Source organism: Rana temporaria, chromosome 12 (assembly GCF_905171775.1).
Source record: "Rana temporaria chromosome 12, aRanTem1.1, whole genome shotgun sequence".
Lineage (NCBI taxonomy): Eukaryota > Metazoa > Chordata > Amphibia > Anura > Ranidae > Rana > Rana temporaria.
Genome location: NC_053500.1, coordinates 39,443,960 through 39,465,684, shown reverse-complemented (window position 1 = coordinate 39,465,684; position 21,725 = coordinate 39,443,960). Strand labels below are relative to the sequence as shown.

Genomic DNA, 21,725 nt, shown 5'->3' with positions numbered 1-21,725 from the left:
TGCAATCACTGAGCAGCAAATGATATCACCTGTGATGTATTTCAGTTATCATGCAAACCTGGCCTGTTAATGGGTCAAGGACAGGGTTGATGACCACTGGTGTACAGGCCTCAGTGCTTGCATGAATGGAGGCCCAAATCAGTTTTTCATCTAGGTGTTAAAGAGAAAAAAAGATTCTTCCCCCCTATCATACTTACCTAGGTGGATGCAGCATCTGCCCTCAACCAGCTCAAACACTGAGAACCGAGCGATCCAACACCGCTGATCACTCAGTTCTCACAGCTCCCTGAGCAGAGAACTACTCAGTCAGGGGGTGAGCAGCTCACAGAGAGGCTGAGCCTGGTGCCGGTTCAGACATGTGGGCAGATCCTGACATCACTGCCGTAATCTTGCCCAAGCCTAGACCGGCTCTGTGACTTCAGCCCGCTGCTTGCTGAAGACGGGTCACAGGAGTGCAGAACGAACTGCACTCCTGTTATCCATAAGCCAAGTACAGCCAAACAAGCTTTAAGTGTTGTTTATATATTTACCCTACCAATCGTTTGCCTGATCTGGTGACCCTAGAACACATCTGCTGGTAATGGTGAAACATCCTACTTGCTGACCATCAAATACTACTAGATTCACATACACAGGTCCGGTTTTGATGCAGAGTCCGGTGTGGTTTGCATTCAGCGGTTTAGTTGTAAATTTAATACAAAAAAAAAAAACACGCACAGGACCCTTTTAAAAATTTGCACCGCAACCAGCCTGCATAGACACAAACTGGCACCAAGTTTTTTGGGCCCCTTATACTTCAATGAATGCATCCAATTCATGACACAAGTGCTTTTGCACCCTAACAAAAGCTCTCCTGCTCCTTTCACCAAAAAATAAAGAACCACACAAACACACAAGGCCTTACTACTCTGGATGAGGAGCATATCCATAAAGTTTGGGCACCCCCAATCTCTACAACCCCAGGTATATGCAAAAAGAAGAAACGTATATGGACAGCCGCACTCCAATAAGTCTAAAAAAAGACGTGCCCTTTATTGGGTAAAAATAAATGCACTACAAAAAAACAGCATACAGTGGGAAATAAACAGCTGACGCGTTTCACATTGAACCTCAATGCTTAGTCATAGTATATGCATTACAAATGCAAGAGGCAGAGGCCTTTAATCCCCAGATCGAGCCAAACGCAAAAGCAAGCCTCTGTAGGACCCATTGTACATACACTTGGTGTCAACCCTGCTGGAGCAAATTGGACCATGCTTCACTAGGCACTTTTGGCCTTCCTCTGGATCTGTGGGTTATGGGTATAGGATTGAATATATGGAGGTTCTCTGTTCCACTCTTGGCCATCACAGGCTGGAAGGCGGCTGACTGCAAAGTATTACAGAGCGGTTATTAGACGGGGGGGGGGGAAAAAAAAAAAACGCAAACTGGACAAAAAAGTTCCGATACACTCCAGAGAACTTTGAAAAATAAATCTGAATATTCCATTTTCATAAAAGGCCATCTTAACTGTCCTTCAGTCAAGGGTGTATACATAAGTGATAATGGATTTTCCTTACAATTTAGGAGCCACTGGAGGGTTACAGAGACAAGGAAGGAGACGAAAAAAAATGCCTTTGGTGCAGTTTCACACATTCGGAGTAATCAAGTCTGCCCTTCTTGTGACCTTCATCTACACAAATCTACCAGCGCCAGTGTAAACTGAGCAGACACAGCTGGGACAGCACGGAAAACCAGCGTGTATACCAAGATGCCAAGCAAACCCACAGGCCATCAAGCACATTATAGAACACTTGGATGTAACTGGCCTACCTCGCCGTCTCATTAAACACGTAAAAAGGTGTTCTATGTACAGCAATGTGTGGGCAGTACCAGTCCCAGAATTAGCCAGGATGGGTTTTCTAGACTGCCCAGTCATTTAGTTCCACAATAATGCTTGTTCAGGGCTGCCAGGTGTTGTCCCATAGACCAAGAACGATAAATCCTGCCAATAAATCACAGGCACCTTAGGCCCCCTTCACATGTCCGTTCCGCCTGTCCGTTCATTACAAGTCCGTTAACGGACTTGTAATGAATCCCTATGGGAACGCGTCCGTTAACGGATGGAGCATCCGCTAGCGTCCGTCGGGATCCGGTTTTCGGACGGAAGAAAAACCTTTTTTTTTTCCGTCCGGCGGAACGGAACTGATGCAGACGGACAGACGGTCCGTCTGCATCCGGTTCCCCATAGGGCAGAGCGGAGCCGAGACAGGGCGGTCCCTGCACTGTGTGCGGGGACCGCCCTATCCGCCGACAGCTCAGCAGGGATTCCCGCTGAGCCGACAAAAGAAACTGACAGGACGTGTGAAAGAGCCCTTAGAGCTGACCTCCCGGTATAATTCTATTCCATTGGTCCAACTTGGACAAAAACACACACACACACACACACACACACACACACACGTGGGATTTGAGTGGAAGCTGAAAAGCACTATAGTATTCACCAATGCCACAGTGAGCACCTCCAACTGCCAGGTCCCGTGCCAAGTGGCTGCCCCACTACATACAGTAATCACAGGTGGGTGCCATTGACAGAACTGCATGCAGTTTTCTCAAAGAATAAAAGGCATTCTCTGATTGGATGAGGTGGACAGGCAGGCTAGTTCTACCACAATCTCCACCTAGGCCTTGTATTCATTGAGAAAATTGCAAGGCATTCTGTGAATGGTGTCCATTCCACGTGAGCGTGACCGGACCTGAAAAATAGTAATCGCTGGAGTAGCAAAGACTACTCTAAGGATTTCCAACACACACTGGTTCAAGCTTAAATAATGCAACTATGCTATAAAACGCCATACCTGGAATTTAGCTTCGAAGAGACCCCGTTACCAGGCCATTAATTTCAGAAAAATTCCCATAAGTTTATGCGAATCTGAGATTTATGCAAGTTGTTCATTTGTAGAAGCTTCCCTTGCATAGTTCTCCAAAAGGCCTGAGATAGCGGCACCCAGCACCTCTTATCTGCTGTCAGCAGCCGCAGCAGACTCAGATGGGATTCATGTGACAGTCCATACTACTCCCCTTCATTCTTTAGCCTGGTACACAGAGTTTCTTACCCCCCCATTCACCATGTTGGTGCAGTGATCTCCACCGCTGAGATGTTGTGTTCTGAAAGGGGGGTGCACCCCCAAAACAGCGACAGACAGACACACGCACGCCGAAGGTCAGCTTTTTTTTATAGAACTTTAAGCCGAACGAAGAAGAAACAGATACCAGAAAAAAAAAAAATCCTTAGTGCAATGCACAAAACGATGCCCAATGGTGGACCTGCCCTTGTGCACCCAAGCGCTGTGCATCCAGATATTATTCACAGCACTTCACTATTTCCACATTTTATGTTACAACCTTATTCCAACATTTATTAAAGCAATTTTCCTCAAAATTCTACAAACCAAACCACATAATGAATAATAACATAGCATGTACACAAGTAATCACAGCCTTCGCTCAATACTTTGTTGAAGCACCTTTGGCGCCAACGACAGCCTCAAGTCTTTTCGGAGTAAGACGCTACAAGCTTGGCACACCTATTTTTGGGTAGTTTCTCCCAAGCTCCATCGGGTGGATGGGGAGCGCCAGTGCACAACCATTTTCAGATCTCTCCAGAGATGTTCAGACAATTCCTTGGACTTCATGGCTCGGTTTGTGCTCCAACATGCACTGTTAACTGTGTGCTTTTCCAAATCACGTCCAATCAACTGAATTTACCACAGGTGGACTCCAATCAAGTTGCAGAAACATCTCAAGGATGATCATGAGTTAAATTTTGGAGCGGAATGGCAAAGCACTGGTAACCACCAATTCACAATGCAGGAAAAGTAAGAGACTACATTGAACACTGCTGGTCTGACAGCTGGGCAGATCCCGTATCAACACCTGCCTTGTATTAACACTTGAGCAACAAAATTTGCAAGACAAATCTCGTCTGCTTCCGTCAGTAGAAGGAAAGAAAGATGGACACTCAAAATTAGAATTACAAAACTTATAGCGATAGATATATTTATAATACGATTGGCTGCAGTGTTGATCAAAATAAAACAATTTTCGAACAAACTGGAAGAAATCAACCTTCAAGGCCCATACACACCAATCGGACTTTGACAACGGTCCGGATGGACCCGTTTGATCAGACAATCAGGCCGCGTGTATGCTCCATCGGACAAAATGTTTGCTGTGAAAACAGACAAACTTTCTGGCAACAAATGTCCGATGGAGGATAATCCAATCGGTCCATCGGACTAAAGTCCAAAGTCCAAAACACACATGCTCAGAACCAATGCTAAAGATCAAAGGGTGGCAGTAAAGAGCTGAAAAAAAAAATGTGATTTGGTGAAAGATGGCTGCCGTTTGTATGCATAACAAGTTCACAGCCAACGCCCATTCAGAGCAAAATCCACGGAAAAGTCCAATGGAAGTCCGATCGCGTGTATGAAGCTTTGGATTGACTTCTCTTAAAAAATGGAAACGGCCATAGACTAATCAAAATTTGCCCAGTCCCTACTGAACACGCTGAATTTTAACCAATCTATGGCCAGCTTAAGAGCCATCCAAGGCTCATATTTCAGCTGGTTCAGCAGAAAAAGGTCAGACAGCATGCCATTTGTGCTTCTTCAGTTGGGTAGTCTATTGGATGGGCCCAATATGCAGCCCAACGGCCTGCAGAAGGTTACACACCAGGCTCACAATGCTGCCGCTAACTGCAAGAGCGTTGCTAATGCTGGCCATAGATGGATCGAATCTCAGCCGGTTCCTGAATTTGTATGGGCAGGCTGAATGTACCCAAGTTGATCAATCGAGACTAAGGATTATCCGAGAAGATGCAGGGGTCCTACCCAAATGTCTTTGGAGAGTCTTAGGTCAGTACAAGTATGCTGGCTTGGGTACATCCAGTCCGTTGAGTTTTTACGTGCGATTAGCCATTGTGTTCTCCCAGGAGAACAGAAAGGCTCTGCAGAGGGATTCCCAATCAACACTGTTGATGGGAGAATCAAGTAACTGGTTGCTGGAAAGAAATTCCCTCTGTCCATTGCCAGTGTCCAGACGATTTGGGTCCCCCGTCGGTTAATGCCCGGTGCTGGACTGTGCAGGACTTGCGCAAACGGAGCCCCCGAAAATCTCAGAGGATGAACAGCCTTCATTACCTATACACGGCACATGCGCAATCACCACGCCGCTCGCTCCCGATGCTTGGGGGAGGGGGGAGAGTGTTAGTCATTGAATATAACACGGGGCGAATGCTGCTCGGGGCGGGTTATTCATTGAATACAACAAGGGGCAGATGTATGGTTATACATCGAACACAACAAGGTGAAGAGGCCACATGAGCAGTGCTTTTCGCAAAGGGGCAAATGTATTATTAAGCAGCACTTATAAGCTCTGCCCATCATGCGGCCTCTTCTGTATGCATCCGCCCCTTGTTGCGTTTAATGAATAACCTGCCCCGAGCGTCGGGAGCGTGCGGCAGCGTATTGCGCAGGCGCCGTCTACATCTGATGATCAGCTGTTCATCCTCTGCAATTTTGACCAGCCCAGGAATTATCCGATGGGAGACCCATCTCGTCAGAACACCGGCCTTATTGCTGTCAGAATACAAGATGAATATTCTGTGGCTCTAGCTTACCTGCGCCAGTGAGCAGCTGCTGCAGAGGAAATAGGGGGAGCCGACAGCGGTTGGGCCATGGGAGTACTACGGGTATAGGATTGTTTGATATTTTTTTTTATTATTTATTTTTATGGTTGGTTGAACTTGTGTCTTTTTTCAACCCAACTATGGGAGCCTGTGGGTGAGGTCACGGCTTCCAAAATTCACAGCTATTGTGAAGAGCTCCCTTCGAAAATAGCATGGGACAGTGTACCATCAGTGACCCATAGACCAACATTTGGGTAACACTGCATTAAAGAACACAGGTATGGTTGCATGGCACAGGATCATTTGAAATGTAGCGGTCCTAACCAAAAGTCCTCGGAGAGTCCCAGGTCTGGTTGCTTTAAATGTGTAAAAAATAAAAATAAAATCTGGGAAAATAATGAGGAATGCAGAACTGCATTCAGGAGACGTTCTACAAATTAATGTGCACGACTGACAGCAGTAAAACTTTATGGGTTCTTTGATTTAAGATATTTACTCTACAATAGGCATGGCTGGATCTGACCCAAAAACCTCAAATACATGTCTTGGAGCCGTGAAGCTGGTTCATCAATTCTAGTCATTACGGCATCTCACAGCCAAGCTGGAGGGAGCGCAGCTCACGGTCAACACCGCTACAGACAATACTAGGAGCAGTTAAAAAGACATTATGTCCAGTCCATGGATTCCATCTATGATCTCTATAGCCGAGCAACAGAAAACATTTCACACCGAAAAGTCACACAGTCTATGACAAAAAAAAAAAAAAAGGACGGTTAGCTTACAAAAGAAGCTCCCCGGCACACCAACATAGCTGAAATAGTCATCACCATCGTGTTGTGGGTATTGTGTTACTTGGCTGAAAGAAGCCCAGTACAAGTATGCTGGCCTCTTAACCCCACTGCTATAAATCTCTAGAAAAAAGAAAAAAGCCTTGTTGAAAGTTGGTGTCTTAAAGCCACCATACCAGTGTCTTAAAGCCACCATACCAGGACTGGAAAGTAAACTAGAACTGGAGAGGTTTCAAAATGGGGTTAAATAACCAGGTCAGGTATACACCATGACGATAGCCGCTTTACACATGAATTAAAAATGAGCAGCCAATTAACCTTTGCATGTGGCATGCATGTCACCAAGTACAACCGACTACTGATTGAATGTAGAGGAGTGCTATACATAAAAAAAAACATTGGCTTCTATTAGCAATGCATTTACATGATGTTATTTATACACCTGTATTTGTAAATTAGATTAATACCGGATGTGGACGTCCCTCCAGGAACTCCTGTGTCCTCCGGGGTGGGTCATTTCATGCTCCGGTCCCCGCCTCCTTTCTATTAGCACAACTCCCTATGGGGAGACATCTATGCGGCTTTTAAGGGTAGTTCATGGGATGAATGCCTTTTTCTTTTACACAATAAAAAAAAAATACAACTGTCTTTATTCACACTGATAAAGAATACCAATGTCTTTTCTCCTTTGTTTGTAGTCTGACAACTATGTGTTTACCATCTGACAATATATGTGTAAGCAATGCTCCTGAAGAAGCAAGTAATACAAAAAAAATCTGCGAAACATGTTGAGAAATTAAAAAGCAATTTATTATGGATGGTTTTGATATTCTACTTGGAAATTATAGGATGTACAGTGATTTCATGATCAAATATTTTATTCTATGAATACGTAAAATTACTCAGTCTTTGTGTTTTCTTAAATCTTGACTGGATATCAGTTAATATACAGTACCATTAAGGTTAGGGTTGTCCAGATACCGATACCAGTATCGGTATCGGGACCGATACTGAGTATTTGCGCTAGTACTCGTGCAAATACTCCCGATACCAAAATAGAATACTTTTTTTTTTTTTTGTGACATCGAACACAAATTGGATGGCACCATTGGATGGCACTGCTAGGTGGCACTGGCATTGATTGAATGGCACTCATAAATGGATGGCACTGATAGGTGGCACTGGCATTGATTGGGTGGCACTGATGAGATGCACTAATAAGCTGCCTCCCTGCACTGATGCACTAATGGGCACTGATCTGCACTGATAGGTGGCACTGGCTAGCTGCACTTTTGGGAACTGGCACCGATGAGCTGCACTGACAGTGATCACTCCTTCAATGATATGTAGTTTTCCAGTACCGTATGCTAAAAAACAGCCCCACACCATGATGTACCAGTTCTTCATAAATCTAAAGAAAATATCTTTGGTCTGTATTGTGGTTTGAAAACGGTCACATGACATTAAAAAAAAGTATCGGTATTCGGTATCGGCGACTACTTGAAAAAAAGTATCGGTACTTGTACTCGGTCCTAAAAAAGTGGTATCGGGACAACCCTAATTAAGGTCCAACCCCCATCCTCCTTTCAATTTCTTGTCTAGACTACTAATTGACTACGAATAGCCAGTTTAGTGCAACAGCTCTAGCCATGCCTTTACAAACACAGATGATAACTGTACATGGACAGGTCAGCTCATGCCGGTGCATTGCCATGAATTGCGATTTGCCATGAAATGTGATGGTCCGCCTCCATCACATCCTATTGGCTCACTCCTGTCACGTGACATAGTTAAACGTCATCAGTCTCAGCTAGGCTATCATAGGGAGAGAATCTCCTCTCCCTGTGATAGCTGAACCTGCACGAAGCTGGTGCTATATGAGGCAGGAGAAAGCCCCTCAGGCTGTGTGTCCAAGTATATACATCATGCACAGCCTGTAACTGGGAGCAGGCAGTGCAGTAGTGTTGGGCTTGTGGTGTAACATATTACATATACTGTTAGGAAGGAGAAGCCAGTGTAACATGGAGCAGCCTCCCATCTGCCTGCCCCCCTCTCCTCTCTCTTAGCCCTTTGAAGAACTGCACGGGGGTTGACCTCCCTGGGTGCGCGAGTAAACTAAATTTAGTACTGTGCATACAGGTCTACGCTAACAGCTCCGTGCAGGTTCAGCTATCACAGGGAGAGGAGATCCTCTCCCTATGATAGCCTAGCTGAGACTGTCACGTGACAGGAGTGAGCCAATAGGATGTGATGGAGGCGGACCATCACATTTCATGGCAAATCACATTTCATGGCAATGCACCGGAGCTTGAATAGAAGAACGTGAAGAGACACCTTATCCAAAGGGATAGCGTATTTGAAAAGAAAACTTTAGTGCGGTTACATAAAATGTACCCAAACTGCTAAATCAGGAGGTCAAAAAAAGGTTTCAAACTTATCCCAACACATGCCAGGGAAAGAACTAATCAAGCAAGAGCAATTCAAGCTCCTCTTCATCATTGGGCGACCCTTACTCCTTTCCTTGGTGTGGGCGACCCCAAGGCCGCATTCACACCTGAGCGTATCGTTTTCGGTCGTTTATTCCAGCATTTTGTCGCGCGTATTCACACGTTTGCATCCAGCATTGTCCGACGTTTTTGAACTTCGTCGTTTTTTATTTTAGCCAATAGGAAAAATCATCATCTCTTTCATCATTTGTTGGTATGTTTGTAGATTTTTTTTATCTTATTCCTGGGTGAATGTTCAATTTCACAGAACAGATTAAATCGAGAAAACGCCGGTAGAAATGCTTGTTGTCGCGCTAGAATCGAGCATTTCCATTAGTTTCTATGGGAATACAAACGTTCAAAAACGCCCAAATCAGCCCGATTCGCACGACAAAAAAGGGTCCAGAACTTGTTTGAGCTCCAGGCGTTTTGGAGTGGAGATGTGAACCATCTCCATTCAGAATAAGGTTTTTATTCCCCTCTAGCGTTTTATAGCTTCAGGCTACAAAACACTCAGGTGTGAATACAGCCTTACTCCTTTCCTTGGTGTGGGCGACCCTTACTCCTTTCCTTGGTGTGGGCGACCCTTACTCCTTTCCTTGGTGTGGGCGACCCTTACTCCTTTCCTTGGTGTGGGCGACCCTTACTCCTTTCCTTGGTGTGGGCGACCCTTACCCCTTTCCTTGGTGTGGGCGACCCTTAGAGCCGGTTCACACTGCGGCGGCACAACTTTGGGGGGCGACTCTGCAAGTCGTCCTGAAGATGACTTCTGAGGCGATTAGCAAAATGACTTCTGTATAGAAGTCAATGCAAATCGCCCCGAGCCCCCGAAGTCGTACAAGAACCTTTTTCTAAGGTCTCTTCTATTAGAACGGTTCTATTGCATAGAATGGGACGCGACTCGTCAGGCAGCTCAGTCGCTCCAGTGTGAACCGGCTCTCACTCCTTTCCTTGGTGTGGGCGACCCTTACTCCTTTCCTTGGTGTCGCATTTCTGGCTTGATTTGAATCAAGGAAAAAAACACAACACACACACCAAACAAAAAAAATTGAAAAAAAAATAAAATAAAAATAAAAAACACACTTTCTGGCCAGCAACACAAAGAAGCTCCAGAATATTCCGCTAGTCCGGATTCACCGATTACCGGTACCAAAAGAACGGTCTTCGGATTTTCATCAGACCCTGCACTGGTGCGTTGCAGTTAATAGATCCGAGCTAGACTGCCTCCGGCTCAGCCCAGAAAGGGGTTAAACATGTAGGAAGTCCATCTCGCTGAACACAATGAAATCAGATTTCAGATGCATCACAAGCTGCCAGGAAAAGAATTTCCATTTGTTTGAAAAGCAAAACAAAAAGATTCCAACTGGCAGGATGGTGGTGCCAAAAATAGCCGCTATGACTGCAACTGCCTTGGGAAGCGGCATCTGCCAAACGTGGAGCCTGTGCATACTAGAGGCCATGTAAACAGCTAAACAATAAGGCTGCAATATGGCTTTACATTATCCGGGCTGCTGGTTTTGTTCTATCCAAACATATGTGATCATACAATGTGTCATCAATGAAGAGACATGCCAGTAAGTCAAAAAACATGCTTCACGCGTTTTAAACCCAAACGCTTTGTTTTCCAATACAGCTTGTCCGTCGTACGATTTTCATTATCCCTCCATGTGGCCCTACCCCACAGAGTCTCCCATTTTCAGAGACCACAATTATTTCTGTAGGGAGTTTCAACTATGCCTTGTGTGCCCTGTCTAAATCAGCGTGGCTCAACTCAGATGTGGCAACATGGTAATGGGGGGGGGGGCTGTGCAGGGGGATAAATAGTCCTAAAAAAAAGTAAACGTCTGTCCCCTTCTGAGTGCTGGGGCTGCCCTGAATGCCACCCACCCTAAATTAGCACCATGCATTTCCATAGCGCTTAGCACCATGGAAACACAGCTTCCCCGTTCACTGTGGCGCCGTCATTGATCGTGTGTTCCCTTTTATAGGGAAACACAATCAATGACGTCACACCTACAGCCACACCCCCCTACAGTTAGAAACACAAATAAGGTCACACTTAACCCCTTCAGCACCCCCTTATGGTTAACTCCCAATTGTCATTTTAAAGTGGTTGTAAACCCACTTTTTTCACTTTTACCTACAGGTAAGCCTATAATAAGGTTTACCTGTAGGTATAAAGAATATCTCTTAAACCTGTACGGTTTAGGAGATATTCCCCTCGCAATGCACCTCTGATTGCAGCGGCGCATGTGCAGGGGGGATCCACGGCGAAAGGACCGGCAGCCGCCGGACCTTGCCGAATTTAAATCTCCCGTGCGCACGAGTGACGTAATCGCCGCTCCAATCGCAGCGCTGGAGCGGTGATACCCGGATGACACGCCGGAGCAAGATGACATCTCGCTCGGCGTGGACCAGGTAAGTGTTCTTCACCTCGTTCCGAGGCAAGTATTTCATAATCAGCCAGTATGCGGTGCATACTAGCCGATTATGCCTTTTGCCTTGCAAGTTTAAAAAAAAAAAAAAAAAAAGTTTGCGCGGTTTACAACCGCTTTAACAATGCATTTTTAATGCATTTTTTGCTGTGAAAATTACAATGGTCCCAAAAATGTGTCAAAATTGTCCGCCATAATGTCGCAGTGACGAAAAAAAAAAAAATTAATCGCTGATCGCCGCCCTTAGTAGTAAAAAAATAAAAAATAAAATAAAAATGCAATAAAACTATCCCCTATTTTGTAAACGCTATAAATTTTGCGCAAAACAATCAATAAACGCTTGTGATTTTTTTTTTTATCAAAAATAGGTAGAATAATACTTATCGGCCTAAACTGAGGAAAATTAATTTTTTTTTTTTATATATTTTGGGGATATTTATTATAGCAAAAAATATTGCTTTTTTTCAAAATTGTCGCTCTATTTTTGTTTATAGCGCAAACAATAAAACCGCAGAGGTGATCAAATACCACCAAAAGAAAGCTCTATTTGTGAGAGAAAAAAAAAAAAAAAAAAAAGACGCCAATTTTGTTTGGGAGCCACATCGCGCAATTGTCAGTTAAAGCGACGCAGTTCCGAATCGCAAAAACTGCCCAGGTCCTTTAGCGGTTAATGGGGTCAAACTGACGTTTATTTCGAACGCAGTGATAACATTTAAAGGAGCAGGATAGAAATTTACATCATAACAATGGAACTTTTAACAGCTTATGTGGTTTTTATTCGGGAAAATCCATTCAAATATTAAAGATACTGGTGTACGGCCCTCATCACATGATCTGAAGCACTTCCCAATTACCGGGTTATTCTTAACCTGGAACGTGGACGGCTACAATGGCAGTAAACTTTAAAATTCCCTCTGCTGATATCTGTATTATGCACAATCAATTCAAGCAGTAAAGCCAAAATGATCAGCATTACACTGCGGTAGAATGGTGCGACTTTAAACAAAACGCCTATCCTGCAAATGCTTTAAATGAAAGCCAACCAACAGACATCTAATCTGCTCTACCAATAAGGATACCAGATCCTGGCACCCATCCACGGGAGCCACCAAGCAGCAGACTGACCCCGTCAGGTGAGACGTGTGTCAACAGAAAGCGCTCATCATGGTGTTTGCACAGTCTGTACCTTCCAGGTAAAATACTCAGCGATTACAGGCTACTCATCCGGCGGGCCAAGCCTTCCTCAAGCTAACACCCAAGTTGCCTTTGCTACAACTCTGCTCCAACCTGGTAGCGTCTGAACCTCGCCCCTGGCCCTGCCCTTGTCTGATTGCTCTATGTAGTCAGAAACCTTCCCATGACTAAACTAGGGAGGACACCAGAAATTTCTCACATGCATGAGATATGGCAAGCTGGAACTGTTAACTCTTGCACTGCTAGGGCTCTGTAAGCAACCCAACCCACTGGAAAGGGGGTGACCGGTATGCCACATACACTTCAGGGGGGACATATAAAGTTGCTCCAAGCAGCCAGATTCCAGCTATTTTACAAGGAAACGTAAACACCACACACAAAAAAAAAAAAAAAAAAAAAAAAAACACAAAAAACCTAAAAGGCCAAATACTACAAATAAATAATAAAACACACATTGTAGTTTAACAAGTCCAAAGAAGGCCGATGCAAAACAAAAGTAGCAGATAAGGCGGAAATGCTCCCCTCCTATCGAGTGCCCCCACAGTCAACAGCTTCCTATGGGGGCACTGGAGCCGAGTCACAGCTCCATGTGTCCATTTAGCCCAGGTTCACACTGGGTACAAATTCCTTCGATTTGAGATGCGATTTCACATCTGAAATCGGCGGCATTTGCCGCCAATGACACTGTCCTTATCGGTGCGACACCGCATCTGCGGTGCTGCACCGATTTCAAAAAGTAGTTCCTGTACTACTTTTTGCGATTTCGGGCCGCGATTTACATAGACATCTGTGCAGAAACCTGCACAGATGTCTCTTAAATCGCGGCCGAAATCGTGACTGCCGGCGGGAGTGAAATCGTGCGAGTTCAGCTGAACTCGCACGGCTTCACTCCCGCAGCCCAGTGTGAACCAGGGCTGTAACACAGAGCGCCAACATGGCCCTCTCTCCCCTGATTGGCCGACTGATGACTGCAAGAGCCAATGGCACTGCTGCTGTGTCCCAGCCAATCAGGAGAAGTGTCCCGGACGACTTAGGACATCGCTGGAGAGATGAGGATCAGGCAAGTAATTACAGGTGCTGCTACACACAAAAGGTTTACTTTAATGCATTAAGATTAACCTACCTTTACAACTCCTTTAAAGGGGTTGTAAAAAAGGTACATGTTTTTTCACCAGCGGAGCTCCACCCTAAAGTGGAACTTGTGCTCATCGGAACCCTCCCCCCTCCGGTGTCACATTTGACACCTTTCAAGGGGGAGTGCAGATACCTGTCCAAGACAGGTATTTGCACCCACTTTCGGCCACACAGTCTGCGGGTAGAACATCAGATCCCGTCCCCCCTGTTGTGTTCTGGGAAACACTCGGCTCTCAGAACACAGCGGGGATCAGTGAGCACGGCGCAGCGCGAATCACGCATGCGCCGTAGGGAACCGGGCAGTGAAGCCGCAATGCTTCACTTCCTGGTTCCCTCACCGAGGATGGCGGTGGGGGCAGCCGAGTGACGAGCGATTGCTCGTCTTCTGCTGCCGTTGTCGCTGGACTCCAGGACAGGTAAGTGTCCCGATATTAAAAGTCAGCAGCTGCAGTATTTGTAGCTGCTGGCTTTCAATATTTTTTGTACGGCGGAGCGCCGCTTTAATGCATCCTACGCATTAAGGTGAAAAAACATCTGACGATTAGCACCCATAAGCCCCCCCCCCCCCCCGTTTACTTACCTGAGCCCTCGAAAGTTCCACGTCGTGAACGCGCTGGCTTCTCAGCTCATTCATTGGATGATTGATAGCAGCGCAGCCATTGGCTCCCGCTGCGGTCAATCAAATCAGTGATGAAGCACGCCAGGCTGAATGATACAGTCGGCGCCTATGGCAGCTGACTGCATCATGGCAGCGCGCCCCGCAAGCTAACACCCTTGGGAGAGCGATTCCCAGAACGTGTGTAGTTCTTGCTGGGGGGGAGCCGAGACAGCCGCCGAGGGACCTCAGAACACGAAAATCAAGGTCACTCTCTGAAAAACGAACTGGAACCTTTACAACCCCTTTAAGGCTTCTCCTCCTACAGCGGAAAGGATATATCTATATCACAAAAGGCTATGCCCTCAGTGTGAAGCGCTTCCACCTTTGCATTCTAAGCCTAGGAAGAGGCCCTTGGATTCCTCACATGAAGGAATGTTAACAGATCCCGCCCCCTGGGCTCCTCCAGGCCCGGGGGAAGAAGCCGCCCCCCCTGGGCTCCTCCAGGCCCGGGGGAAGAAGCCGCCCCCCCCCCCCCACTGGGCTCCTCCAGGCCCGGGGGAAGCCGCCCCCACTGGGCTCCTCCAGGCCCGGGGGAAGCCGCCCCCACTGGGCTCCTCCAGGCCCGGGGGAAGCCGCCCCCCCCCCACTGGGCTCCTCCAGGCCCGGGGGAAGCCGCCCCCCCCCCCACTGGGCCCCCCCAGGCCCGGGGGAAGCCGCCCCCCCCCCCCCCACTGGGCTCCTCCAGGCCCGGGGGAAGCCGCCAGCATATACCAATAACTGAAAGGTCACCTTTAACAAAAGCAAACTTTCTTAATTTGCTATAAACCAGCTATGATACACTTCATTCTTACAGACACCGTTAGCTCTGGTTGTTAGCCTGAATATTTTTTTATTTATTTTTTATTCTGTGGCTGAAATAACAATTATTTCCACAGAGGGGGGGGGGGGGGGGAACTAAAGCGCAAATGCTTTGACCTCAATTTTAATCAATTCAATATTTGTTGCTCCTCTTAAAATGTGCAGCAGACATCGGGTCCTTTTTACACGCCTCACACTGAGACAACATATAAAAAAGTATAGAAAAAAAAATGGGGTGCACAGTTGGGTTTTATCGGGTGTCCTTTACCTGTGGCGATTTTTTTTTTTTTGCCCTGCACATTCCCACTTTTTAATAAAAAAAAAAAAAACACGCCATACTTAAAAGCGAAAAAAATTTTTATTGGAAAAACAAATTACTGTATACCAGCCATGTAGTTAATCAAACGCCCGCATTTATCTTTGGAGATTCTTGCCCGCTTGTGCTTTGTAGATACCAAGACAGGTCCTTCCAGTACCAATTCCTCACCCTAAGGCTTTGTGTCACAAACTGTCCCAGAGTTGTAATAAGAGAAAAACAGCTGAGGAAGCAAAGAATGACATTTCGGGGGAGGGGAGAAGAGATGTTTTCCCTACATGGCTATTGTGGTTATAAAAAAGGAAGAGAATGTTTTTGCCAACGCTGACTGCAGAATTTAAGTGGAAAGATAAACAAATTACAAAATGGCCGGCGTAGCATTTTAGGCGTTGCGGGGACAAGAAGCAGCTTAGCAAGTTAAGCTGGGTTTCCACCTGAGCGCGCTCAATGTAGTATGTTGTGTTGTGTGTTGCAATGCGACTTGATGTGTATTTGTGTATATGCATTGCTTTCTCCTTCCTTTCCTGATGTGTGGAACATAACATGTTTTCTTGCTCTTCTATTCATTTCAATAGGCTCCCCAACATGCAATAATAGCACACAAGTGCCAACCTAGCCTAAAAGAACATGACGAAACTGCACGCCAAGAGACACCCAAGTACCAAAAAACATTTCAATGGGTCCAAATGCATTTTACCTCTATTGGCCCATATGGAAAAGTAGAGACTTCAGTATAGATCCAGTCTATAAAGTTTGCATTTTTCCCACACTGCACTGTGCCCGAGGGCTCCGTTTCGTAAACAGGGCACACAGAAAACAATGGGTATGGTGTACCCTTGATGAAACCCGAGAACTTTTCTAGCGCATAAAAATTCAGGTCTCTACACATGCACCTGAGACCTGGTTCTTTTATATCAGGGGGTCTCCAAACTATCTAACAAAAGGGCCAGTTTACGCTCTTTTAGACCGACTTTAAGGTAGCTGGACTGTGGCCAATGGGGAGTAGAAAAGTTTGCTGGGCCCCAGCGCCAAGAAGAGAGCCACCCCCACATGGCTGGGCCCCAGCGCCAAGAAGAGAGCCACCCCCACATGGCTGGGCCCCAGCGCCAAGAAGAGAGCCACCCCCACATGGCTGGGCCCCAGCGCCAAGAAGAGAGCCACCCCCACATGGCTGGGCCCCAGCGCCAAGAAGAGAGCCACCCCCACATGGCTGGGCCCCAGCGCCAAGAAGAGAGCCACCCCCACATGGCTGGGCCCCAGCGCCAAGAAGAGAGCCACCCCCACATGGCTGGGCCCCAGCGCCAAGAAGAGAGCCACCCCCACATGGCTGGATCCCAGCGCCAAGAAGAGAGCCACCCCCACATCGCTGGGCCCCAGCGCCAAGAAGAGAGCCACCCCCACATCGCTGGGCCCCAGCGCCAAGAAGAGAGCCACCCCCACATCGCTGGGCCCCAGCGCCAAGAAGAGAGCCACCCCCACATCGCTGGGCCCCAGCGCCAAGAAGAGAGCCGCCCCCACATCGCTGGGCCCCAGCGCCAAGAAGAGAGCCGCCCCCACATCGCTGGGCCCCAGCGCCAAGAAGAAAGTCGCTCCCGCACCGCTGGGCCCCCGCGCCAAAAAGAGAGCCACCCCCTCATCGCTGGGCCCCAGCGCCAAGAAGAGAGGCCCCATTGTTGGGCCCCAGCAGAGAGAATGGTGCGTTTTTTGCCTCTGGGACGCAGTTTGGAGACCACTGACTTATACTCCATTTTTTTAAAAAAAAAAACACAAAAATATGCATCTCTATGGACCCATCAGAGTTGCAAAAAGCCGCTGGACTAAAAGAAACTGTACAATCGATCCATTCAGTATCAATGGCCATACATTAGCAGAACTTCAACTAATACCAAGATTAACAAGCACCCAAAAGCAATCCAGGCAAAAATGATCCAAGATCAACTCCATCCAAACCGAATATTTCAGTCTTGGGTGATTGCTGACAAGTTAAACCACATTGGATTCTTCCATCTTGAGAGCTCCACTGATAACACTTCCCAACAAGCGGTCTCCATTAATTCCATTTGTAGAGGCAACTGCAAAGCTACCGTCATGTTCCTCTTATGTATACTGCATAGAGGTGCAACTTGGCCCACAACAGTGCAACTTCGGGTGCAACTTGGCCCACAACAGTGCAACTTCATGCACAGATGTCTATGCAAGTTGCACCTGAAATTGCCAAAAAGTAGTGCAGCAACTACTTTTTCAGATCTGTGTGGCACCACACCGATTTAAACAGTTTCATTTCAGACAATAGGATGGGACTGAATGACATCTTCAGATCTTACCCCCACACATTGCTCATGGTAAATCGCTTGGTGGCACCAATTGCACTCTCTCAGTAACGAAGGCTGCCAATCAATGCCACAACTCTAGTTCAGCACATAGTACAAGGCGGAGCACCGGGGGTATAAATGACACTCACCAGAAATGGATGCCGACCACTTTCAGGATTAATAAACCCTATGCCAGCTCATTAGCAATATTTTCACTAGCCATGGCTGGACCCCAAGCTGCCCTGATCCCTTCACAACGGTGACCGGCCATGTGTCTACAAATACCTCTCCGTCACGCTGAAACAAAAACACTGCCCGAGCCAGGCAGAGACCCAAGTCATGTGCTTACCAATGACAAAAGGCAGAATTTCACCCACACAAGCGCCCATTGTCCCACTCAATCAGCAAATAAAAGCTTGGGAATATTCTTTAAAGTAACATTAGTATTGGGCGGCCGGTGGGAGGAGGACCTATTCCGAGATGCAGCGTACAAAGTTCACCAAAACACAGGACAAAGGAGGATACGCTCTTCCTGTTCCAATGACAGGGGGGGGGGGCATATACCCAATGTAGACACAGCACATCCAGACATTAGTTTGACAGTTCGTAAGAGTGTTATGCTCAAAAATATTAATAATTCAGTTTTTTTGACAATTCTGTGTTCTAGTAGAAAAAAAAGAAAGATGTTCTAAGAACAGATATACTGGGGGAAAATGGATAGAATATATATATATATATATATATATATATATATATATATATATATATATATATATATATATATATATACACACACACATACATACACACACACACACTTTATATTTATTATATATGTGTTATTTTTTTTATATATATATATATATATATATATATATATATATATATATATATATATATATATATATATATATATATAAAAAACACATATATCATATAATTTTTTAATATATATAAAACACATATATAATAAATATAAAATAATGTGTGTGGAGATATATATATATATATATAGAAAATCTAGAACAATACAAAAAATGTTTTATAAATAAGATATTATCAAGGCATCGGGAAAATATATATATATATATATATATATATATATATATATATATATATATATATATATATATATATATATATATATATATATATATATATATATATATATTTATATTACACACATACACACACTATTATTCCAACAGAAGCTCATAAAAATAGTACATGGAATTCATCTCCCTTGTGAAGTTCCACAGCAGACCAACCACAGGTAGGAGGGGAGAGGATCACAAAGGAAGCAATGCCAGCCCACGATGAGATCATGCTAGGAAGAGGAGAGGCGACGCTTGCCTTATGACACACAGGGTTATGTATGAAAGCAATGTATGAGATCTGATCTCAGCATAAAATAAAATAAAAAAAAAAATATATATATTATATATATATATATATATATATATATATATATATATATATATATATATATATATATAAAATTATAAATACATTTGTAAAAAATCACTTTTGTCAAGAAAAAAAAAAAAAAAAAAGTAAACAAAACAATAGTGTTCATGTCCTATAGAAATCTCAGCAGATGCCCCCATACCAGCTACAGGTAATGTGCAATACTCGGACATTGGACAAGTTTACACTCCGGGCATGTAACAAATAATGACCACTCCCAATCCACTTGCAACATAAAATTATGGAACTTTGTTTCCAGATTTCAAGTTGAGGTTCCCGAGACACAAATAAATGGAGACGCAAATGTAACATTGGAGAGTAGGCGGGATTCAGGGCAACCCTGAACCTCACAAATCTCCAGGTCAGATTAGACAAAATTATATAGAATTCAGCCAGAAAGATTTAATCCCAACACATAAAACCAGGAGAACTTCAGATTGGACACGGAGGATCAGATTTTAAGATTACACCACCAATGGCAGAATCTCTCAACCTTAACGAAACTTCAGGTCTAGTTGACCCATCACAAAGTCCATAGGAAGAATGTCCCCAATACGGTGGCAGTTAGCAGGAAGAACACCCCCCCCCCCCCACCACCACCACACTTGGCAGTTAGCAGGAAGAACACCCCCCCCCACTTGGCAGGAAGAACACCCCCCCCCCACTTGGCAGTTAGCAGGAAGAACACCCCCCCCACTTGGCAGTTAGCAGGAAGAACACCCCCACCCCCCCCACTTGGCAGTTAGCAGGAAGAACACCCCCCCCCCACCACACTTGGCAGTTAGCAGGAAGAACACCCCCCCCCACCACACTTGGCAGTTAGCAGGAAGAACACCCCCCCCCACCACACTTGGCAGTTAGAACACCCCCCCCCCACACTTGGCAGTTAGCAGGAAGAACACCCCCCCAACAGGTACTTGGCGGTTAGCAGGAAGAACACCCCCCCCCCCCCCAACAGGTACTTGGCGGTTAGCAAGAAGAACCACCAATCCCCCCCCCCCATGTACTTGGCAGTTAGCAGGAAGAACTTCCCTCACATTGGGAGTCAATGGGAAGAATACCCAATACAATAGTTATCTCAACCAATATTAAAGTCTAGGTGAGGTCCAGGCAAAAAATAAAACACCACCCCCCACAAGCACTCAGCTTGTGGGCAGAAGTTCCCCCTCTTGCCCTGATGGTCAAGGGGGGACGCACTGCCACATAGGGGGGTGCGTTTTCCTCCCCGACCACCAAAGTCGGTGGTCAAGGAGGAAGAACATCCCCGCGCCCCCCACATCAGTAGTTAAAATACCAACAGTGGGGGGGAGGGGGGAGAGAAAATCCTTCACATTGGTGGCAAGAATACCAACAGTGGGGGGGGGGGGGGGAATACTTCACATTGGTGGCAAGAATACCAACAGTGGGGGGGGGGGGGTGTCCACATTGGTGGTGAGAAAAGAGGGGGCGGGACGTCCTTGACATTGGTGGCGAGAATACCAGCTTCAGAGCTTACTGGTGTCCTACAGCAGGCTCTTCCAAGTGGCATTGCCCTGGAACCATGCAGGTGCCATCATATAGAAACCTCTGGAGGAACCCCAGTGAGAAAGCGTGATCTAGAACACATAGGGATCTCTAGAAACTCCTCCACCATAGGCCAGAAGTTCTAGGTCTCCCATCCAACCTCCAGACATTGGTTTACCTATACAATCCCTCGCCCCTCCAATTGTCCAGCCATGGTAAACAAAACACAAAATGAGACAAACATTTCCTCCTATCTGATCCATGAAGACCATTGTTCTCCACTAGGATCACTACAAGACCAACACCCTACTAAGGCTGACCATACACCGTGCGATCTGATTGTACAATGATGACCAATTGAATAGATTAGGTTTGTCCCCATGTGACTTTGTAAAGGAGAGGGTCATGTGGTGTACGGGGAGCCTTTACACACCAGCTGCAGACACAATCCTGACATAAGAAACAATGAGCGATGAGACAATGCCAGTTCCTCCCTTCCCCCCCAAGCAGTGCAGCCCACTACGCGCCCAGTCCTTCCACATGGTACCCACAGAGCCCCAGCCTAGGAGGAGGCGAGACAGGTCCTCTTACCCCGCGGTGCCAGGCGCTGGAGGAGGCGGCGGTATCCTGTGACTGCGCTCCGGACTCACTCCGACAACTAAACCCTCAACCCCGAGCCTGCTGACAGCGACACCCCCCGCCCGACCAATGAGGAGCCGCCCCTACCCTAGCGCCGCCCCCCTCCTACCACTCTTATTGGTCGATACAGAAATCAATCCCCGAATCTCTCGCCGCGTCGTCCCCGCCCTGAGCAAGTTGATTGGCCAAGGCGGATGTCGCTCAACCTGCTTTCTCGCCGTGCTTCCGAAACTCACTGGCTATTGGGTGCAAGTTCACACAGAAGACGATAATTGGCTGGTGCCGATCTCAGTCAAATAAAGTTTAGCCAATAGAGGGATGGCACCG

At 46.1% G+C, this 21,725-nt stretch overlaps 1 protein-coding gene across 1 annotated transcript in view; it reads right to left on the bottom strand.

Moving 5' to 3' along the window:
* LOC120919088 (junction plakoglobin) overlaps positions 1-21,462 on the bottom strand; it is a 103,550-nt gene extending 82,088 nt beyond the window's left edge. The window contains exon 1 of the mRNA XM_040331087.1: positions 21,351-21,462. The gene's annotated coding sequence lies outside the window, so the exon portion shown is untranslated. The remainder of the gene's footprint in view (positions 1-21,350) is intronic.
* Positions 21,463-21,725: the final 263 nt, after the last annotated feature.